At 42.8% G+C, this 18,921-nt stretch overlaps 1 long non-coding RNA gene across 1 annotated transcript in view; it reads left to right on the plus strand.

Moving 5' to 3' along the window:
- Window positions 1-18,921, plus strand: part of LOC132391344 (uncharacterized) — a 126,801-nt gene that overhangs the window by 84,294 nt on the left and 23,586 nt on the right. Inside the window, exon 5 of the long non-coding RNA XR_009511178.1 lies at window positions 15,152-15,310. This is a non-coding gene — a long non-coding RNA (uncharacterized LOC132391344). The remainder of the gene's footprint in view (window positions 1-15,151; window positions 15,311-18,921) is intronic.

The following is an 18,921-nucleotide window of genomic DNA, read 5'->3' on the forward strand; positions in this document are numbered from 1 at the left end:
CTAGAGCTCTAATAAATTACAAGGTTGCTAGGAAGGATCTTAAGAATGGAATTAGGAGAGCCTGAAGGGGCCATGAGAAGGCCTTGGTGAGCAGGATTAAGGAAAACCCCAAGGCCTTCTATAAGTACTTGAAGAGCAAGAGGATGAGCTGTGTGAGAATAGGACCAAACAGGTGCAGTAGTGGAAACTTGTGCATGGAGTCAGAGGAGGGAATAGAGGTATTTAATGAATACTGTGATTCAGTATTCACCAGCGAAAAAGAACTTGGCAATTGTGGGGATGACTTACAGCAGACTGAAACACTTGTGCATATAGATATTAAGAAAGAGGATGTGCTGGAGATTTTTAAAAGCATTGTTAGATAAGTCACTGGAACCAGATGAGATATACCCTAGGCTACTTAGGAAGTGAGGGAGGAGATTGCTGAGCCTCTTGCAAATAGGGATGGGAGAATTACCGGATGATTGGAGGGATGCAAATGTTGTTCCCTTGTTCAAGAAAGGGAGTAGGAGATAACCAAGAAAATTATAGAGCAGCGAGTCTGACTTCAGTGGTAGGCAAGATGTTGGAGAAGATCCTGAGAGGCAGGACTTGTGAGCATTTGGAGAGACATAATCTGATTAGGGGTAGTCAGCACGGCTTTGTCAAGGGCAGGTCATGCCTTAGGAACCTGATTGAATTCTCTGAGGAAGGAACAAACCACATTGATGAAGGTAGAGCAGTGGATGTAGTGTATATTCATTTAGTAAGTTATTTGATAAGGTTCCTCATGCAAGGCTCCTTCAGAAAGTAAGGAGGCATAGGATCCAAGGAGACCTTTCCTTGTGGATCCAGAATTGGCTTGCCCACAGAAGGCAAAGGGTGGTTGTAGACGGTTCGTATTCTGCATGGAGGTTGGTGACCAGTGTTATTCCACAGGGATCTGTTTTGGGACCCCTCCTCTTTGTGATTTTTATAAATGATCTGGATGAAGAAGTGGAGGGATGGGTTAGTAAGTTTCCTGATGACACAAAGGTTGGGGGTGTTGTGGATAGTCTGGAGGGTTGTCAAAGGTTACAGTGGGACATCAATAGGATGCAAAAGTGGCAGATGGATTTCAACCCAGACAAGTGTGAAGTGGTTCATTTTGGTAGGTTAAATTTGAAGACAAAATATAATATTAATGATAAGACTCTTGGCAGTGTGGAGGATCTGAGAGATTGTGGGGTCCATATCTATAGGACACCCAAAGCTGGTTGACAGTGTTGTTAAGAAGACATATGGTGTGTTGACATTCATCAATTCATAGGATTGAGTTCAAGAGCCTTGAGGTAATGCTACAGCTATGTAAGACCTTGGTCAGACCCCATTTGGAGTACTGTGTTCAGTTCTGGTCACCTCACTACAGGAAGGATGTGGATACTTTAAAGGGAGTGCAGAGGAGATTTACAAGGATGTTGCCTGGATTGGAAGGTGTACCTTATGAGAACAGGCTGCCTAAACTTGGCCTTTTCTCCTTGAAGCGATGGAGAATGAGAGGTGTATAAGATGATGAGGGGTATTGATCATGTGAACAGCCAGAGGCTTTTTCCCAGAGCTGAAATGGCTAACACAAGGGGAATAGTTTTAAGGTGCTTGGAAATAGGTACTGAGGGGATGTCAGGGGTAAGTTCTTCACACAGAGAGTGGTGGGTGCATGGAATGCACAGCTAGCAGCAGTGGTGGAAGTGGATACAATAGGGTCTTTTAAGAGCCTCTTAGCTAGGTACGTGGAGCTTAGAAAAATACAGGGCTATGTGCTAGAGAAATTCTAGGCAGTCTCTAGAGTAGGTTACATGTTCAGCATAGTATTGTGGGCCAAAGGGCCTGTAATGTGCTGTAGATTTCAATGTTCTATGTTCGAGGGGAAACCTTTCCTGATGCAAGGTGTGCTATGTAAAGCGTGCATAAGAAAACAACTACGTTCTGGACCCTGGCTGGGAGGATTGCAGGGTCATGAGTCAGAAGGTGGGGCAAGGATCAGCAAACTGGCAGGGCCTAGCGAGTTAGGCTGCAGTGGGCGGGTTGGCATCTTCTGAGTTGAGGTCGAGGGTGCAAGTTATGGATACAGAAAAAATTTACAGGAACTCTACCAGGAATGTGAGAATACACAAATACATACTTAGCTAACAGTTATTATCCTTCAAACATCAGGCTCTTGAACTAAAGGGGATAACTTCACTCAACTTCACTTGCCCCATCACTGAAACTTTCCCACAATGGACTCGCTTTCAAGGACTCGTGTTCTCAATATTTATGGTTTAATATTTATTTCTTTCTTTTTGCATAGCTTGTTGTCTTTTGCATACTGGTTGAACACCCAAGTTAGAGTGGTCTTTCATTGATTCTATTGTGGTTAATATTCTATTATGGATTTATTGAGTATGCTCAGAAGAAAATGAATCTCAGGGTTGTATGTGGTGACATTGATGTACTTTGAAACTATATTTACTTTGAACTTTGAACCTTTGGTTTTGCATATCGGTTGTTTATCAGTCCTTGTTTGTGTGTAGTTTCTTATTGATTCTATTGTGAATGCCTGCAAGAAATTGAATCTCAGGGTAGTATATGGTGCCATATACATACTTTGATACTAAACTTACTTTCGAAGTTTTTGAACTTTTGAAGGAGAGAGAGAGTTATGCTATAGTTTAGATGAAGTAAGATAGGAGGAGGCTTGAGTGGACCTCAAATGGTCGCACATAGTGGTAGAGACAAAGGGACTGTTCCAATGGGATATATCCTGAATATTTGACTTAGGAGCAGAATTAGGCCACTTAGCCCATTAAGTCTGCTCCACCATCCACCATGGCTGATTTATTATTCCTCTCAACTCTATTCTCTTGGCTTATCCCGGTAACCTTTGACACCTTATTAATCAAGAACTGATTGACCTCTGCTTTAAGTATACTTGATGACTTGACCTCCACAGCCATAGGTGGCAATAAATTCCATAAATTCACCATCCATCCTCTGGCTAAAAACACTTCTCCTTATTTCTGATCTAAAGAGACATCCTACTCTGAGACTGTACCCTCTGGTCCTAGACTCCCCCACTATTAGAAATCTCCTCACTACATCTCCTCTATCTAGGCCTTTCAATATTCGATAGGTTTCAATGAGATTTTCTCTGGAATCTTCATCAGGACTGATATTCTGTTATGTATATCCTGGTTAATTATATGATCAGTGGGTCCAAGTCTATGATTTCCTAAAAGCATATTCTGGCATTTTACCCCTCCTTTCTCAGTCTTAAGAAGGGACACAAACCAAAACATCAACTTTTATTCATTTCCATAGATGCTGCCCGGCCTGCTAAGTTCCTTCAGCATTTTCTATGCGTGGCTTTGGATTTCCAGCATCTGCAGAGTTTCTCATGTTCCCTGAAAGTGGTTGTGCAAGCTCATAGGATGGTAAAGAAGGTGTATGGCAGGCAGGCTTGCCTACATTAGTTGAGGAACTGAGTTCAAGAGTTGGAAGTTATGTTGCAGCTTTATAAAACTCTAATCAGGCCGCATCTGTAGTATCGGTCTGGTCACTCAATACAGGAAGGATGTGGAAGCTTTGGAGAGGAGCAGAAGTGATTTATCAGGAAGCTGCCTGGATTAGAGGGCATGGGATATGAGGAGATGTTATTCAATCTTGGGTTGTCTTCTCTAGAGCAGAGGCAGAGGCGAGACAGAAAACAAGTTTATAAAGTCATAGATAGAGTAGATAGTCAGTATTTTTCCCCAGGGTGAAATGTCTAATACTAGGTGGCAGGTATTTAAGATAAGAGGAGTTAAATTCAAAGAAGATATGCAGAGCAAGTTTTTTATATGTCTGGAATGTGCTGCCAGGAGGGGTGGAGGCAGATACAGTAGTGGATTTAAGATAGTAGCAATTGGAAGGATATGTAGGTGCACTGTGTAAGCAGTAGGGATTAGTATAGTTAGGCATTTAATTGCTAGTTTAATTAGTTTGCCACAACAAGGGACTGACAGATTTAGTTAATCAGTTTGGTACAACATGGGACTAACAGATTTTCCAAACTCTCGGTTGTTATTAATAACCCAACACAACCTTAATTCACATGTCAAGATGTTGTTCAATATGATAATAAATTTTCCAGTGACCCCAGTAAACTCAAATGAATCATGGGGACACGAACCCCACTGAGTTCAAAGGTTCAAAGGTACATTTATTATTAAAGTATGTATACATTATACAATTTTGAGATTCATCTCCTAACAGACAGCCACAAAACAAAGAAACTGAAAAAAATACCATAAAAAGACGATCAAATGCCCAATGTGCAGAGAAAAAAGAACAATCATGCCAACATAAACTCAAGCAAATAGTGTTCTGAACTGAAGTCCATAGAGAGTCCATCCATAGAACCTTAGTTCAGTGCAGAGCAGACCAGTGAGCAGAACTGGCCTGACTCTCTCCTCCACTTCCGACACCCTAAGCTTTTCAATCTGGCCCCATACCTAAATTGGAGTTGAGAGGAAATGTGGTAAATACCACCTAGTGAACCAGATGGTAGACATCGGGATTTCCATATAGACAGACAGAGAGCAGCTTATCAGAGTTTTAGTGTAAATTACTTGCAATACATCTGCTACATCATGCAAATTGGTTCTGGTTGAATCCTGAAAGACCTGCTGGATGGGTAGCTGGCAGAGGGTGTACATTCATTTAGTTACCCGTGGTTTCACTTCAAGTACATATGCAAAGAAGAACTGAAGCTGGCCAACACCAATGTGAACAACTGGGAAGACATAGCAGATGATCAGGTCTGGCAGTTCGAAAAGGCATGCAAAGATCAGAAAGTACCCGCATCGGTGAGATAGCTGCCAAGAGAGCTCGACAGGAGAGGGTCGTTCTAACCGGATGTCTGACTTCCTTCACCTGCAGCCTGTGTGGAAGGGACTGTCACTCCAGAGTGGGACCCCTTAGCCACTCTAGGAAGTGCACCAGCACGAGCTGACTTCCTCGTGTGCTACCCACTTCAAGACTGAAGGAAGCCAACAACACCTGACATGTCTCCAAAAACTTTGACAAGTTTCTTTAAATGCACAGTGGAGAGTATCCCACCTGGTTGCATCACAGCCTGTCATGGAGACATCATTATCCACAAAATGGAAAAGTCAACTGAAATTGGTGGATAGCGCCCAGTCCATCACAGGCAAAACCCTCCAACAATTGATCACATTTACACAGAGCACTGATACAAGAAAGCAGCATCCATCATCCATCTAGGCCATGCTCCCTTCTACTGAGCAGGAGGTACAAATCATTAGGTTCAGCAACAGTTATTTCCAACATTTTTATGCACTGGACAAATACCTTTAAGCAAGGGGTCCATGGACCCTAGGTTAGGAACCCCTGCTAACCATCAGGTTCCTGAACCAGCGCGCATAACTTCAATTATCATTACTGTGAATTGATTCTATGACCTACAGGCTCACTTTCAATGACTTTTTACAACTTACGTACTCAGTTTTTTTTTCATTTGCACAGTTTTTCTTTTTTTACACATTGATTGTCAGTCTTTTTCCATTTTTCTAAAATTTCTTTCATAAATTCTATTATATTTTTCCCCTGTAAGTGCCTGCAAGAAGGTGAATCTGGAGGTAAGATATGGCAAGATATACCTACATTGAAATTAAATTTACTTTGAACTGACTGACACTGAGAATATCCAACAATGTTCATGTCATGGAACTATGTGAACTAATTTTTCCCCATCATCGTTTTAAACAAACATTGCACAGGGACCTCCAATGAGGAAAACAGTTGATTTCCCCAAGGGGCATTTATGATCTAAAATGCTCAAACAAATTTCTATGGTGGCACAGTCAGACCTGGAAACCATGGTAATAGAGCCGCACTATGGAAAACATCCATAATGAGAGGCCCAACAACTGAAAGATAAAGCAGAGCCACAAATTTGACTTTGACTTTCAAGCCAGAATACTTAGACAAAATAAATTAAGCCAAGGATTGAGAAAACTGTATCCTCACATACTGTAATATTCAAATTGTCCTAAGGAACTCAAAGCTTTTCATGGCAAAATTACTTATAAAGTATATTAACTTCAGTTAGTCGAGGCTCAAAGTCAAACCCCACAAAGTCTTGAGCACAGTGAATCTGGAGGTAGAAGGCTGAAGGTCAAAGACTGAAGATAGATGCCCGAAAGAGAGACGAGGGCACAAAGGCATGTTGGCCTTCATAGCAAGGGGAGTTGAGTATAGGAGCAAAGAGGTCCTTCTACAGTTGTACAGGGCCTTGGTGAGACCACACCTGGAGTATTGTGTTCAGTTTCGGTCACCAAATTTGAGGAAGGACATTCTTGCTATTAAGGGAGTAGGTTCACGAGGTTGATTCCTGGGATGGCGGGACTGTCATATGTTGAAAGATTGGAGCGACTGGGCTTGTATTCACTGGAATTTAGAAGGATGAGAGGGGATTTGATTGAAACATATAAGGTTATTAAGGGATTGGACACGCTTGAGGCAGGAAACATGTTCCCAATGTTGGGGGAGTCCAGAACCAGAGGCCACAGTTTAAGAATAAGGGGTAGGCCATTTAGAACGGAGTTCAGGAAAAACTTTTTTACCCAGAGAGTTATGGACCTATGGAATGCTCTGCCTCAGAAGGCAGTGGAGGCCAATTCTCTGGATGCTTTCAAGAAGGAGTTAGATACAGCTCTTAAAGATAGCAGAGTCAAGGGATATGGGGAGAAGGCAGGAACAGGGTACTGATTGTGGATGATCAGCCATGATCACATTGAATGGCGGTGCCGTCTCGAAGGGGCAAATGGCCTACTTCTGCACCTATTGTCTATAAAGGGGTCGCAAGGTCCCAGGTCACCGGGTTCAGAGGGCCATGTGAGACCTAAAGGTCAAACCTGTGATTGATGGGTCCTGAAGATGGTATGAGAGTCTGAAAATCTGGAGACAGAAATTGCAGGCAGCCTATCCTGAGGTTGGAGGCCTGACTGTATGTATGAGTGGGTGGATGGTGGGTGGGGGGGGGGGGTTGGTGAGAGTGATGGGAAAGGGGCTTATTTTGCTGTTGTCTTGTTTTGATGGTGTTGTTGTGGTGTGCATTGTTCTGTGGATCATTGTGGGCATGCGATGTTGGCACCAGAGAGTGTGGCAGCAATTGTGGCCTGCCCCCTGCATATACTTGGCCGTGCTGGTTGTCCACACAAACGATGCATTTCACCCTGTGTTTTGATGTACATGTGATAAATAAATCCGAGAATTTTAAAAACCAAGTCCTCATCAGCGAGTCCGGCATTCAAAGCTTGGGTCCTCATTCATCATCATCTGCCAGTCCTGAATTGATACTGAAGATTACTGATGTCAAGCTCACTGGCTTATGTTTAAAATCTTCCTTAAACAATGGAACAACATTAGCTATCCTCCAATCCTCTGGCACCTAACCTGTCGCTAAGAACTTTTTTAATATCTCTGCTAGGTCTCCTGAAAATTCTGGACTAGCCTCCCAAAAGGACTAGTCTCCTTGTCGTGTCCTGGGTACTTATCCATCCTGATTTACCTCAAGCCAGCAAACACCTCTCCTCTGTAATCTGTATACTGACCATGACCTCACTGCTGGTTTGCCTCACTTCTGTCTGTTCCCAAGTAAATACAGATGCAAAAAAAAAATCCATTTAAGATCTCCCCATCTCGTTCAGAAGGTAATGGGTCAAACCAGACTAGGGATGCCACATTGAACCCATACTGAAGCTAGAAGAACAACACTTCATATCCCACCTGGGTGGCTTACATCCAATAATATGAGCTTTGAATTTGCCACGCCAGATGATCTTCATCCCGTATGTTCCTTTCTCACCTGTCCACCCCGGATCTCTGTCCCTTTATTCCCCTTTTTCACCCCACCCTCCACACCCCATCACCAATCACCAAGACTGGATATCACCACTCGTTTGGTTACCTCTGCTCACTCCCCATATACCTACCCACTGGGCTCCTTCCTCCCTGGTTCATCTTTATTCCATTTGTTGATACAGTCTATATACAGGTGCTGCCTGACCCATTGAATTCTTCCAGCAGTTTATATTTTGCTCCAGATTCCACCAGCTACAGTCCCTTGTGTCTCCTGGTCCTGATTTTGGCTGGGTCGAAGGTAGGGATATAGGAGAGAGATGAAGAATCTGGTTGAATGGTGCCACAACAACATCATCAGCGAGACCAAAGAGCTGATTATTGACTACAGGAGGAAGAAACCAGAGGTCCGTGAGTCAGTTCTCATTATGGGATCGGGGGTGGAGAGGGCCAGTAACTTTAAATTCCTTGGCTTTATCACATCATTGGATCTGTCCTGGGGCCAGCATGTAAGTGCTATCAGAAAGAAGACACAACCTAGAAGTTTGTGCAGATATGGCAAGTCATCTAAAACTTTGACAAACTTCTATAGATGCACAGTGGTGAGTCTCCTGGTCTGGTATGGAAACCAACAGCAAAGAGTGGAAAAATCTACAAAAATTGGTGAACACAGCCCAGTCATCACAAGCAAAGCCCTGCCCACCACTGAGCACTCCCACTACAGGGAGTTCTGCCACAAGAAAGCAGTGTCCATCATCAAGGACCATTATTCAGGACATATTCTCATCTTGCGGCTGCCATTGGAAAGAAGGTTCAGGAGCACTTGGTCTTTAACTACAAGGTTCACGAACAGCTATTATCTTTTAGCCATCAGGCTCCTAAACCAGTGTGGATAACTTCACTCAGCTGAACGCGGAGAAGACTCACAACCTTTGGAATCACTTTCAGTGACTCATCTCAGTATTATTTAATGTTTTATATTTGCACAGCTTGTCTTCTTTTGCACATTGCTTGATTGTCAGTATTTGCATGTCGTTTTTAATTTATTCTATTATATTCCTCTGCTCTACTGTGAATGCCTACAAGAAAATTAATCTCAAGGTAGTATATGATAACATATATTGATAATAAATTGGGTGGCAGGGTGGAGATACATCTCTACCAAAGGAGGTGTAAGGTGCTCCTTTCCTCCGCTAGCCTGCTGGTCACCCTTGGGCAAGGTGTAGCACCTGCTTAGCCTTCCGATCAGAGTCATGCGAAGCTGTAGGAACAGGTGGGGGATGGATGTATGAGCAACTGGTGCATATCACAAGCCTTGGCTACGTGACCACTGAGGCCAAACAGAATTGATAAGGTTGGGAGTCACCTGTCTTGTAAAGACACTGCCCAGGAGGAGGCAATTAGCAAACCACTTCTGTAGAAAAATTTGCCAGGATCAATCAAGGTCAAAGACCATGATTGCCCACGTTATACAACACAGCACGTAATAACGATGATGATCACTTTGAACTTTGAATTGGCAAATTGGCATCTGCTATGCTATTACAAGTATAAGGTTAAGTGTAACCACAAGGTGGCATATGCCTGCAAGTCTGATTCCCATCATCTCTTTACATTTTGTAATGCAACTCAGCAAACACACAGAATGTACAGGGCAGAAGGCAGTAATTCAACTCTTCTGGGCTTTACTGGCTCCCTGCATGAGCAATCCAGTGAGTCCAACCCCTTGCCCTCTCCCCCTGCCCTGCAATTTATTACCTTATAAATATTTAACTCATTTCAAGGCTAAAATTGAATCTGCCTCTACTACTTCCACTGCTTCTCAGGCCTGTGAAAATGCTGTGAAAATAATTTAATTTTGTCTTTTTAACCCTTCACCTTCTGTCTGTGTCCCCTGAACCTTGACTTTTCCACTAATGGAAACAAGTTATTTCTTTCTACTCTGTCTATGCCCTTCATGCTTTTCAATATCTTTTATTATGTCTCCTTACAACTTCTTCAGCTGCAAGGAGAGTCACTCCAGTTTCTGTTGTAAAATTAATAAATCCTTCAAATCTGGAATCCCTTTTCTATTATCTCTTCTGCAACTTCCCTGAACTCTTTCCTTGGGGTGCCACAGCAGCGTAGTGGTGAGCACAACATTTTACAGTACAAGCGACCCAGGTCCAATCCTTGCTGCTGTTTCTACATTCTCTCTGTGACCATGTGGGTTTCTTTTGGCAGTTCCAGTTTTCCCCCATAGTCCAAAGACATACAGGTTGCTTGGTTAATTGGTTATTGTAAATTGTCCTGTGATTAGGCGTGGGTTAAACCGGGGTTTGTTGGGTGGTTTGTGTTCGTTGCTGAATGGAGCGCGTGCGAAGGGCAGGAAGGGTATAACCACGCTGCATCTCAATAAATAAAGTGATGGATGATGGATGGATGAAGTGTGCACCCAGAACTGGACACAATATTCCAGTGTGGCTTGGAAAATTTTTATAAAGGTTCATCACAACTTCCTTGCTAATGACTAATTTATTATCCCTCTCAACTGCATTTTCCTGATTTCACCCCATAACCTTTGACACCTTTACTAATCAATAACCTATCGACCTCCACTGTCTGTGGTAATGAATTCCACATATTCACTATGCTCTGGCTAATAAAATTTCTCATTTCTGTTCTAAAAAGATGTCCTTATTTTCTGGGCCATGCCCTCTTGTCCTGGACTCTCCAAACTATTGGAAATTCCATGTCCACTCTAACTGGACATTTCAAAATTTGATATTTTTCAATGACAGTAGGGGGCGCTGTAGACAGAGGAGCTGGGAATAATAGAAGGCAGTGAAATACACCCAGCAACTAAAGGACACATAGAATATAAGAAATAGGAGCAGGAGTAGGCCATCTGGTCCATCGATCCTACTCTGCCATTCAATAAGATCATGACTGATCTGGCCATGGACTCATCTCCAACTACTTGCCTTTTCCTCATAACCCTTAATTCCCCTACCATGCAAAAATCTATCCAACCTTATCTTAAAAATATTTACTATGGTAGCCTCCACTGCTTCACTGGGCAGAGAATTCCACAGATTCACCACTCTCTGGGAAAAGCATATCCTTATCATCTCCGTCCCAAATCTACTCCCCCAAAATGTCCGCTCGTTCTAGTCTCATCAGTGGAAACAACTTTTCTGCCTCTATCTTGTCTATCCCTTTCATAATTTTATTTGTTTCTATAAGATTTCCTCTCATTCTTCTGAATTTCAGAGAGTACAGTCCCAGGCGACTCAATCTCTCCTCGTAGTCTAACCCCCTCATCTCTGGTATCAACCTGGTGGGCCTCCTCTGCACTGCCTCCGAAGCCAGTGAGAAGACCAGAACTGCACGCAAGTCTCCAGGTACCCTGTGCAGTTGTAGCATAACCTCCCTTCTCTTAAATTCAATCCCTCTCACAATGAAGGTCAACAATCCATTCGCCTTCTTGATTGCCTGCGGCACCTGCAAACCAACCTTTTGCGATTCATGCACAAGCACTCCCAAGTCCCTCTGCACAGCAGCATGCTGCAATTTTTTTTTACCATTTAAATGATAATCTGCTCTTTTATTTTTCCTTCCAAAGTGGGTGACCTCACATTTACCAACATTGTACTCCATCTGCCAGACCCTTGCCCACTCACTTAACCTATCTAAATCTCTCTGCAGACTCTCTGCACCTTCTGCACAATTTTGCTTTTCCACACAATTTAGTACAGTATAATCAAACTTTATACACTACATTTGGTCCCCTCTTCCAGATCGTTAATGTATATCGTGAACAGTTGTGAGCCCAGCACCGGCCCCTGTGACACACTGCTTACCACTGACCGCCAATCAGAGTAATACCCATGTATCCCAACTCTCTGCTTTCTATTAGTTAACCAATCCTCTATCCATGTTAATACATCACCTCCAATTCTATGCCTGTTGATGTTCTCCTTGAAAAGAGAATTAAAACAGTGGAAACACTGTGTTTTCTTTTACAACCACTTTTGTCAGCCTATGCTGAAGGAGAGCTTTCTTTGTCCACTACAGTCAATCCACATGGACTTATTAGATGGAATCAAACAGCAAAGAGAATTACACTATCCACTGGGTTAATTTATCAGAGAGGCTCATTTCTTTCTAACATAATCTATTCTTCGTTTTAACACACACAATATGCTGGAGGAACTCAGCGGGTCAGGCAGCACAAATGGAGAGGAACAAGGTGCTGATGTTTCAGGCTGAGACTCATTTTAATTTTGAAGCAATACAGTAATTTCCATGGAATTTTGAAGGAAGAGGATTAATTCTGGTTTGGCCTTGATGAGATACTAATGGACATTCCAGGCGTCATACCAATGAGGATCAGTCACAAACTCAGCATGAGTACTAGCTTTTAGCTGCTTAACTGTGAAAGGCACAATATTAGTTTGTGTAATAAAAATAAGTTTGGCAATTCAAAGCAACACGCACACACACAAAAGCTGGAGGAACTCAGCAAGTCAGGCAGCATCTGTGGAAAAGAATAGACAGTCGCTGCTTCAGGACGACCAGGACTGAGAAGGAAGGGGAAAAATGCCAGAATAAAAAAAAGTGGGGGTGAGGGGAAAGAGGCGGGCTAAGGTGACGGATGAAGTCAGGTGGGTGGGAAAGGTGAAGGGCTGGAGCAGAAAGATTCTGATAAGCAAGGACAGTGGACAATAGAAGAAAGGGAAGGAGGAGGGGAGCCAGGGGGAAGTCATAGGCAAGTGAGAAGAGGTGAAAGGTCAGAGTGGGGAATGGGGGAGTGGGTTGTGGAATTTGTTCATTGGAAGGAGAAATCGATATTCATACCATCAGGTTGGAGGGCACCCAGATGGAATATAAAGTGTTGTTCCTCCAGCCTGAGGGTGGCCTCATCTTGGCACAATGGGAATGGGAAATGGATTTGCTATTCAAAGCGTGGGATTGATTAGCAATTTCCCATGAACTATTAATATAAAGAGCCAGCCATATCAGAAAGTGATATAAATAATTTTTTCCAATTACCCAGATTATATTCAAGATTCATTAAGTCTAAGTGTTGGGACAAGTTCTCTCGTAGCTTCTTTCAGTGATCTCAACTAAGCATTTTTTTTCCACTCATCTCTATTTCCGCATTGACTAGGCTTAAAAGCATAAGCTTAAGATAGGAATTGAACTCGTGCATTTTTAATTCATTTAAACAAATTTTCCTATTCTGCCCTCTCCAAGGATCATCACCTTGTCGCGATAGAGAGGCTTGTGAGTTCCTCAGATTCCAAGAGCAATGCCATCTGGAGTCTAGCCTTCAGGCGCTTAGCTAGTGGTAGGTCAAGGGTAAAGTCCATGCAGTAAGGTCAAGGGTGAGGTTCTAAAGACCAATCCAACTAAAACCTCAACGGTGGACCTGGCAGAAGATGATGACACATCTCAACAGCAGTGAAGGCAGTGGGAGGCTGCAGCAGTAAAGGGTCCCCAGTCGACTTGCACTCCATGCCACTGGACCCTGACTACAACCTCTATGAAGGGAATTTACCCTAACATCTCGGATGACAACTCCTTAGGACAGCATCGTACTTGACTTGAGTGATGACACGATTATTCTTATTTTCGAAGACATTGTGCTCAAGCAGTTGCTCTCTGTGGAAGGCCGCTGTGTTGAAGCAGTCCCTTTCCTCAGAAGGCTGCTGTGTTTGAATAGTCACTCTTCTCGATGCCGTTGAAGGATTTATCGAAATTCTGAGATTTATGGATTGGACTGTGGGCTGCAGTTCAAAGTACCTTTAGTTCATATTGGTCTCCTTCAGTTTTCTCTGTTTTCACCCATTTTTTCTTGTAGCCAATTGGCACGTTGGGGGTAGGGGTATGGGTTTAATGTCCTTGTTAAATGGGCAAATGGTGTCCTAATGTCAGATTGACTGTAGAAAATAATTAAAGCTTCAAAACAACAGGCGTTAGCAACAATTCTGAATCATATCAGGCAGATCGAATAGCAATATCACATGATAAACCATGAAATAATTTGTTTTTGCCTAGAATTGCTTCAAATAAAGTTTTTCATTTCCCTTTTCATGTGTGATTGAAAACTGATTTCACTCACTTTAAAATGCAGTTTAGTTTATACCAGGGTCAAGTCACATCAGCTGAGAAATTCCACTGGGCTCTTCTCATCATGAGTCACCCTTGCGATTCCAAAACAGCCTGCTTGTGAAGGCAACACAAGATGATATTACATACCTTGGACAATTTCAGGGGAAATTGAGCTACATTGATATGGGCCATCTCTATCTGGTACCCTTCCTTTTCCCCTTTCTTCTACAATCCGCCGTGAGATGAGGGAACATGGATCGATCCTCATAGAGGGATCAGAAGTAGAGAGAGTGAGCAATTTCTAGTTCCTGGATGTCAACATCTCTGATGATCTAATCTGGTTCCAACATATCAATGCAGTTATAAAGAAGGCAAGACAGTGGCTCTATTTCAATAGGAGTCTGAAGAGATTTGGTTTGTCAACTAAAACACTTGAAAACTTCTATAGATGTACTATGGAGAGCATTCTGACAGGCCGCATCATTGTCTGGGATGGTGGGGAGGTAACTACTGCACAGGGCTGGAAGAAGCTACAAAAAGTCATAAAATTAGTTAGCTCCGTTTTGGGTACTAGCCTCCGTAGTACCCAAGACATCTTCAAGAAGTGGTGCCTCAGGAAGGCAACATCCATTATTAAGGATCCCCATCACTCAAGTTATGCCTTGTTCTCATTTCTACCATCAGGAAGGAGATACAGAAGCCTGAATGTACACACTCAGTAATTCAGGAATAGATTCTTCCCCTCTGCTATATTATTCCTAGATGGACATTGAACCATGAATACTACCTCACTTTTAAAAAAAATATTATCTCTGCTTTTGCACTACTCTATTTTTAATCTATTCAATATGCATATACTTACTGTAATTGCTTTACAATTTTTTCTATATTATCATATATTGCATTGAACTTTTGCAGCTAAGTTAACAAATTTAATGTGACACATGCCAGTGATAATAAACCTGATTTTGATTTTCTTCAGATTCTTTGTTCTCCAACCCTTTATGTCTTTCACCTATCTCCTCACAGCTTCTCACTTCATCCCACTCCCCCACCCAACCAGCTCCCCTCTCACCTGCCAGCATGTGCTCCATCACCATCCCACCTTCTTATTCTGGCTTCTGACCCCTTCCTTTTGGCCCTGATATAGGGTCTTGGCCCAAAATGTTGACTGTGTGTTTATTCTCCTTCATAGATGCTGCCTGAGTGGTTGAGCTTCTCCAGCATTTTGTGTGCATTGCTCAAGATTTCCAACATCTGCGGAACCTCTTGTGTTTATAAACTGCCCTGAGGTGCCTGATGTGGACGCATCCAAAACATCATTGACCAGATGAGTTGATTACTCGAACTTCTGGTAATTGCCCCCACCCTCCTCTCCTTCACCAGTCCCCATTCCTCTTCCACACTCTCATCTCATTGCCCTACTTGTCCATCACTTCCCTCTAGTGCTCCTTCCTCTTCCCTTTCTTCCATGGTCTTCTATCCTCTCCTATCAGATTCCCCTTTATCTCGTTCACCAATCAACTTCCCAGCTCTTTACTTCACCCCCCCCCCACCCCATCCCCTGGTTTCACCTATCACCTGCCACCTTGTACTTCTCCCCTCCGCCCACATTCTTACTCTGACTTTTCCTCTTACTTTCCAGTCCTAATAAAGGGTATCGTCTCGGCCCGAAACGTTGACTGCTTACTCTTTTCATAGATGCTGTCTGGCTTGCTGAGTTTCTCCAGCATTTTGTGCGTTGCTCTATTGACCTAATCTCACTGCAATGGCCTGGGCAACCTGCAAGGAAATAACAAATGCTTGGCATAAATACATGAAGCCTTTTAACCCCTCACTGCACTGACACCTGTCCCTCCCCCCGACAATCTGCTGCTCACCACCTTCTTTATTGTACAGCTAATTCTTGATCCACCGCCACATCCCTCACCAAATGTTCTGATCTCTCCCTCTACCCAAATGACAAGCCATTCAATTCTCCTTTCTGGCCTCGTGTACCTGTATTTGGCTCCATGGTCCCATAAGTACCAACCACTGATCTCCTCACCTCCTGACCACTCAAACACCACCCTGCTTGAAACCCAAGGTGAGGTCCAAAGTCCTGTATGTGAAGCTGCTAAACAAGGTAAGAGTCCATGGTTTTACAGGAAAGATAACAGCAAAGACAGAAGATTGGCTGACAGGCAGAGGGCTGTCAGTAAGAAGTGGTGCTTGACAGAGGTCAGTGTTGGGTATGCTACTTTTCACATTATACTCTATATTCATGATATGAATGATAGAGTTGATGGCTTTGTAGCCATGTTTGTGGTTGATACAAGGATAGGTGGAGGGGCACATAATACATTGAGGCAAAGACCCTGCAGAAGGACTTAGATTAAGAGAATGGGCAAAGAAGTAGCAAATGGAAGTGTTTGGTCATGTGTTTTGGTAGAAGGAATAAAGGGTAGACTATTTTTTAAACCAGGAGCAAATTCAGAAATCTGAGGTGGAAAGAAACTTGGGAGTCCTTGTGCAGGATACCCTAAAGGTTAATTTGTAAGTTGAGTTGGTGATAAGGAAGGCAAATGCAACGTTCGCATTCTTTTGGAGAGCAGTAGGATGTAAAAGCAATGATGTAATGCTGAGGCTTTAGAAGGCATTGGGTAGACCACATTTTGAGCAGTTTTGGGTGCCATACTAAGAAATTATGTGCTGGCACTGGAAGGGGTCCAGAGGTGATACACAAGAATGATTCAAGGAATGAAAGGATTAATGTATTAGGTGTTTTTGGTGGCATGGGCTTGTACTCACTGGAGTTTGGATGAATAATAGGGAATCTCTTTGAAATCTATGGAATACTGGAAGGCCTAGTAGAGCGGACGTGGGCAGAATGTTTTCAATAGTGGAAGAGTCTAGGGCCAGAGAACACAGCCTGAGAATACAAAAAGATCCAAAGTTCAAAGTTCAAATTAAATTAATTGTCAAAGACCATATATGGCACCATATTCAGCCCTGAGATTCATTGTCTTGCATGCATACTCAATAAATATGTAATAACAATAACAGAATCAATTAGGGTCTGCCCAATTTGGGCATTCAACCAGACTGCAGAAAACGACAATCTGTTCAAATCCACAAAGAAAGAACTGACAATAATGAATAAGCAATAAATGTCGAGAACATGAGATGATGAGTCCTTGAAAATGAGTCCATTGGTAGTAGGAATATTTCAATGATGGGCACTCAAGTTGAGTGAAGTTATTGCCTTTGGTTCAAGAGCCCGATGGCTGAACCTGATGGTGCAGGTCCAGAGGCCCCTGTACCTTCTTCCTGATGGCAGCAACAAGAAAAGAGCATGTCCTGAGTGGTGAGCATCCCTGATGATAGATGCTGCTTTCCTGCAAAAGCATTTCATGTAAATGTGCTCATTGTGGAGAGGGCTTTACTCATGATGGACTGGGCCTTATTCTCTTCCTTTTGTAGGATTTTCCATTCAAGGGCATTTGTGTTTTCATACCAGGTTGTGATACAGCCAGTCAATATACTCTCCACCATGTCTATTGAAGTTTGTCAAAGTTTTAAATATCATGCCAAGTCTCTGCAAAGTCCTAAGGAAGTAGAGGAGCAGTTGTGCTTTCTTCATATTTGCACTTACATGCTAGGCCCAGGAAAGTACATCCAAAATAATAACACCAAGGAATTGGCATTGCTGACCCTCTCCACCTCCAATCCTCCAATGAAGACCTCTGGTTTCCTCCTCCTGAAGTCAATTATCAGCTCCTTAGTCTTGTTGACATTGACTAAGAGGTTGTTTTTATAGCACTACTCAGCCAGATTGTCAGTCTCACTCTTATATGCTGATTTATCACCATGTTTGATTCAGTCTATGATGGTGGTGTCATTGGCAATCTTGAATGTGGCATTGGAGATATGCTCAGTCACACAGTCATAAGTGTAAAGCAAGTAGAGCAGGAGGCTAAGAACAGAGCCTTGTGGTGCACCTGTGTTGATGGAGGTCAATAAAGATCCCTATAGAACAGAGCTTAGCCGGAATTTCTTTAGCCAGAAGGTGGTGAATCTGTGAAATTCATTACCTTGGTAACTGTGGAGGTGGAGTCATTGGGTATATTTAAAACAGAGGTTGATACATTCTTGATTAGTAAGAGTGCAAAGTTTCTGCATGCCGTGCATTGTAAAACTGACCCCAGATCTTCAGGGATCTACACTTCTTGCTGTCTCAGTACATCTGCCAGCATAATCAAAGACCCCACCCACCCTGGACATTCTCTCTTCTCTACTCTCCCATTGAGCAGAAGATGCAAAAGTCTGAAAGCATGTAGCACCAGGCTCAGATAGCTTCTATCCCACTGTTATCAGACTCCTGAATAGGCATCTTCCAGGATAAGTTGGACTCTTGGCCTTGCAACCTACAGCACTGTGCAAAAATCTTAGGCACCCTAGGTTTATTATATGTTTGAGGATGGTACATCTCTATATCATCAAGACTATCTGGAATTACCTGGAGAAACAGAATCAAGCAAGACAGCCAAAGTCTGTAGAAGAACTGTGGCAAGTTTGCCAAGATGCTTGAAACAACTTATAAAAATTTCTCATGAAAATGTATGGCTGTGTACCTAAGAGAATTGATGCAGCTTTAAAGGCAAAGGATGATCACACCAAATATTGATTTGATTTAGTATCTTACTGTTTACTGCGCCACTTTCTGATATTTAGAAATTTTCATCATTTTGGATAGCAGGATGTAGATACATCTTTGGTAGAGAACTATCTCTACCCCGCCAACCAAACACTCTGGTACTACCTGTACATGGCGTATTGGCATCCTGCAGGATGAAACATCAGAACTTCTACCCTATGATCCCTCGTCAAACAGCTCTGACCTTCCTACATTTCGAGCAGCCTTCTTGTGCAGTGGCCTTGTTTTGTACAAGGCCTGCATTTGAAAGGGCAAACTTGAGCACTCAA

The sequence above is a fragment of the Hypanus sabinus genome, chromosome 1 (assembly GCF_030144855.1).
Source record: "Hypanus sabinus isolate sHypSab1 chromosome 1, sHypSab1.hap1, whole genome shotgun sequence".
NCBI lineage: Eukaryota > Metazoa > Chordata > Chondrichthyes > Myliobatiformes > Dasyatidae > Hypanus > Hypanus sabinus.